Below are 4594 nucleotides of genomic sequence, written 5' to 3'. Positions count from 1 at the left end.
TGTGTCTACTAAGCACTTGAAATGTAGCTGGTGTGGCCTAGCAACTGAACTTTAAATTTTATTTGATTTTAACTAATTAAAATTAAAATAGCTGCCTGTGCCTAGTGGCTGCCGTTTGGACAGCGGAGCCCTGGAGCGCCCGGTTGGTATTGCCTGTAAGTTGTGGCAGTGACCTGTATGTTCCTTTCAGAACATTGTCATTTTTCCTTGTGTCCTTCTTCAGGAGTGCTAGAGTGAAACATGCAGTGGAACAAACTGGCAGGCATCCCAAAGATAATTAATGGTTTGAGTGATGTGAAAAAGCCAAAACCAGCCAACCGACAAACCAAACAACCAACAAACTCAAATGGCCAGTCAGTGAGAAAGTTGGCATGCTTGATATCCCTGGAACAGAGAGCGTTGGCTGGGCGGTGTTGGAGGAGTCGGGGGAATCTGTCTCAAGCTGTACAGGAGGACCTGCTGAGTCAGGGTTTCAGCTCGCACCACGTGTGAGCGTCTTTCAACTAGGGTGGTGCCTGCTTGCGAGTTGAATGAATGCCTCCAGTTCTTCACCCCTCCCTGTAGCCACGATCTTTGACTTGGGCCATTGCAACTCCTCCCGTGGAAGAGGCAGGATTGCCCCTTGATTATGGGATCCACTTTAGCCAATGGAATGGCAGTAGGTTTGATGCCAATGAAGGCTTGAAAAGCGCTTGCATGACACAACTTGCCACATTGCACCTCCCTCGTCACCATGAGAAGGACCTGCATGGGCAGTTCCCAGGGAGTGGATGGGAAGCAGGTAGCACAGAGCTGCTGCACCAGCCCTGCCCGGCCCAGCCCGGTCCCAGCCAGCCCAGAGATACACCAGTGAGCTCCGGCTGGATCAGCCAAGCCCAGCCAGTCACAGGCACGTGAGTTTCATCTGATGTCACTGAGATTTCATAGTTGTTTTGTAGCAGAGGTTAACTGATCCATGGCTGTTAATTATGTGATTTGAACTGTCCTTATTCTCCCTGAGAATTGAAATTTCAGTGTTTTAAAAAAAAATATGGAATGCTTCATGAATTTGTATGTCATCCTTGTGCAGGGACCATGCTAATCTTCTTCGTATCCTTCTAATTTTAGCACATGTGCCGCTGAGGCGAACATGAAATTCCAGTATTTAATGGTCTATATTACCATCCTTTCTGCCCTTTGATACTCTGGTTTCTTTTGATGGCATTTGCAAGTTAAATATTTCTTTTGGACTTTTAAGGGCAATACATAGTCATTTTAGAAAGTAGTATGAAAAAGAAACTTTAAAAATCACGCAGAATATCAACCCCCAGACATGACTATTACCATTTTCTTGTATGTTCTTTCAGAAACATACAGAGATAGATACATACATATCTGTACATGCAAACAGCCCCCCCCACACACATGGGATCATATTATATAGATCTGTGTTCTGCATTATTTTATTTAGCTCAATATTATATACATCAGCATTTCTCTACATCATTAAATATTCTCCAGGAACATGATTCTTAACAGCTGCACATTAATATTCTATGGTATGGCTGCATCATATTTTATTTAACCATTCCCTATTTTTGGACATTTCAACTCTTTGCAATTTTTCACTATTACAAATGATGCTGCAATGTTCATCTTTGTACATAAATCTCTGTGTGCTTCCGTGATTGTTCCCTTAGGCTGTGTTCCTAGAAGTGAAATTCCTCGGTGAAAGGGTCTGAACAATTTTAATAAGGCATTGCCAAGTCGTCCCCCGGAAAGGGCAATTTATAACCCTGCCAGCAGATTAGGCAAGGGGCTGGTGTTTGTAATTTACAAAGGCACATTGGGGAAATTTGAAAGCAGCCTGGGACTGGAGTCTCTATGGGTCTGTGGTTTACACGGGACCATCAACCTGGAGTCATGTGGAACTCTATTAAATGTGACATTGAGGGGTGACCCTGCAAAGAATCAGGTGGCCCCAGTGCTCTTCGCCTACCCGATCACGTCTAGCTTTGTGATCTCTGGTTAGAGCCTGGATAGCGTTGTTTAGAGGAAATAGACACAACCTGACTTTTAAAGTTCGTGGCCCAGCAGATGTCTTCTTACCTGACATACCTGCCCCTGCTGAACATCCCAGTCACCTACGGGCAACTCCATCGCTGTATAACCCGGACACCTTGCCAATCTACCTATTCTCTGTGAGCCCAGTTTCCTCATCAGTAAAAAAATGAGGGTAAAATTGTGATTTAAATGGGCAAAGCATCTAACAAAGAGCTTGATGCTGGAGGTTACTCTACAAAAAGTAAATTTTGTCCTAATGAGGACAAAATGAGGAACCAACCCTGCAGGTGAAGTGGGAAATGGTTCTTTGACTCTTGAATATCCTAGATGAAGTTTTCATGGGTTTTTGACAAACGAGAAAAATGACGATGTAGACAATTATGAACAGAGATACATGTATTTGTAAAGGCTTGTCCTTTACTGTGAAATAGTATGCTTTTGATTTTTTTTTAAGAGCTAGACATCTTTTCTAAAGTGAAATGTGGAAATTTGTGTCTGGTAATAGCCAAGTAGGTGCCTATTGGGCTGACCTTCCCATGGGTAACAGATTTAATCCCTGTAAAAATAAAAAAGAGCCTCAACTACCTAAAGGATGGGTGATAGTGGCTTAAACTCCAATAGAAAACCTGCATTTCTTCTGGCCTGAAGAGGAGAAGACAGAGTTATAGACACCTGCTCTAATAGGAAAGCGAGGCAGAGGATACAGGAAAGGAGCCAGAGACAGGAGACTCAATTCTCTATATAAAATCTGCCAAATCTCTGGCTGGCTTCTGAAGTATCTATGCACAGGGCAAACCTTACTCAGCCCGGATAGAGCTAAAAGAAAAGAACTGAAAAATGAGCTGCTGCCCAACTGGCAGAGATTCCTGTTCGAGCCCAACCAAGTTAATCGCCTCCAAAAAAAAAAAAAAAACCAAACCAACACTCTTTGGAGAAATAGAACAGAATCCAGAGTCTCCACAATATAACATTCACAATATCTAGGATATAATCAAAAAATCATGCTACATGCAAACAAATAGGAAAATGTGACCCATTCTTGAAAGAAAAGACAATGACTGGAGACTGACTCTGTAATGACCCAGATGTCAGAATTAGCAGACAAGTATTTTTAAAGCAGCTATTCTTGCAAAACTCAGTGATGTAAGGGGGAAATCTGCTCACGATAAAGATGAAAAGATAAGAAATTTCAGCCAAAAATAGAAACAATTAGAGAGAAACAAATGGAAATTCTAGGTCTAGAATATGCAATACCTAAAATAAAACATTCACAGGAAGGGGTTGACTACAGAATAAAGAGGACAAGAGCACGAGTCGTGAATTTGAAGATGAGTCAATAGTATTTTCTGAAATATTGATTGATGTGCTTTCCCCCATTTATATCCCTCCTACCTCAATCTAAGCAGATGGCCGGGCTCCTTGCCTAAGGGGAGAGATGGGACAATATGAAAAGCAGAAGAAAGTCTGCAAGTGCCTGCCTGCCTTGAGTGTCCAAAAGCCTAAGCCCTTTGGAGAAAACAAACGATTCAGGAGAATTCCAAAATGTCTAGAACAATCAGAGCTCGAAGACAGTGGGGCTTCTCCCTAGACTGAAGGGAAGGGAGGGCAAAGGGGAGCTGAGCAGAAACAAGGTGTCCCCTGGAGAAAGAGCAAGGCCAGGGGTGCCACGGAGGGTCTGGTGCTGTCGGGTAGAAGCTCGCTCTGCTCACGGCTCATTGGGCAGAACTAGTCACGTGGCCCCGCTCAGCCACACAGGGCTTGGAGGGGTTTCCCCATCATAAACCTACAGAGCAGAAAGCTGAAAATATTTCAGGAACGGTGCCGGCGATTACCATGGTGTTCATCTTTGCAACCCAAGTCTTTCCCCACTGGAATTACCAGAAATGCCTCCTGTTACGGACTAAAGGTGTCCTTCTGAAATTCACAGCTGGGAGCTCTAAGCCTCACTGTGATGGGAGATAGGGCCTTTGGGAGGTAATTAGGGTTGGATGAGGTCGTGAGACTGGAGACCCTATGACGGGATTGGTGCCTTTGTAAGAAGAGACCCAGGAGAGCTTGCTTTCTCTCTGTGCCGTGTGGGGATATAGAGAGAAGGCAGCCGTCTAGGAACCAGGCGGTGGGTCCTCACCACGCTGACGCTTTGACCTTGGACTTCCATCCTCCACAACTGTGAGAAAATAACTTTCTGTTGTGTAAGCCCTGCAGTCTATGGGGTTTGTTAGGGCAGCCCAAACTGATACAGCTCCTATGGGATCTCCCTGCCGGAGTCTCCTGACCTTTGACCAGTCTCCATCCAGTCCTCCTCCTCCAGAAAGCCAGTGTCACGGGAGAAAATGGGATGATCTCAAGTGACACAACTTCACCTAACTGGTTTGGGATTGGTTTAGATCTCTTCTTCTGGGGTGAGTGTGCTGCCCGGTCTTGCCGGTCCAGACCCACGGCGGGGCAGTTCACAATTCATCATAGTAACAAGTTGTTCCCTCCTTATCTGTGGCCTTGTCACCATGTGGGAGGTTTCCTCCCCTCGCAGCCACAGCGATTCTTCTCTTAT

At 44.7% G+C, this 4594-nt stretch overlaps 1 non-coding gene across 1 annotated transcript; it reads right to left on the bottom strand.

Moving 5' to 3' along the window:
* Positions 1-1024: 1024 nt before the first annotated feature.
* On the bottom strand, positions 1025-1129 carry LOC142862553 (U6 spliceosomal RNA). The gene has a single exon (XR_012913626.1). It is a non-coding gene; the product is annotated as a U6 spliceosomal RNA (small nuclear RNA).
* Between the last annotated feature and the right edge of the window lie 3465 nt (positions 1130-4594).

The sequence above is a fragment of the Microcebus murinus genome, chromosome 19 (genome assembly GCF_040939455.1).
Source record: "Microcebus murinus isolate Inina chromosome 19, M.murinus_Inina_mat1.0, whole genome shotgun sequence".
Classification (NCBI taxonomy): Eukaryota; Metazoa; Chordata; class Mammalia; order Primates; family Cheirogaleidae; genus Microcebus; species Microcebus murinus.
The sequence above is the reverse complement of the archived record's forward strand: the minus strand, read 5'-3'. Positions and strand labels throughout refer to the sequence as shown.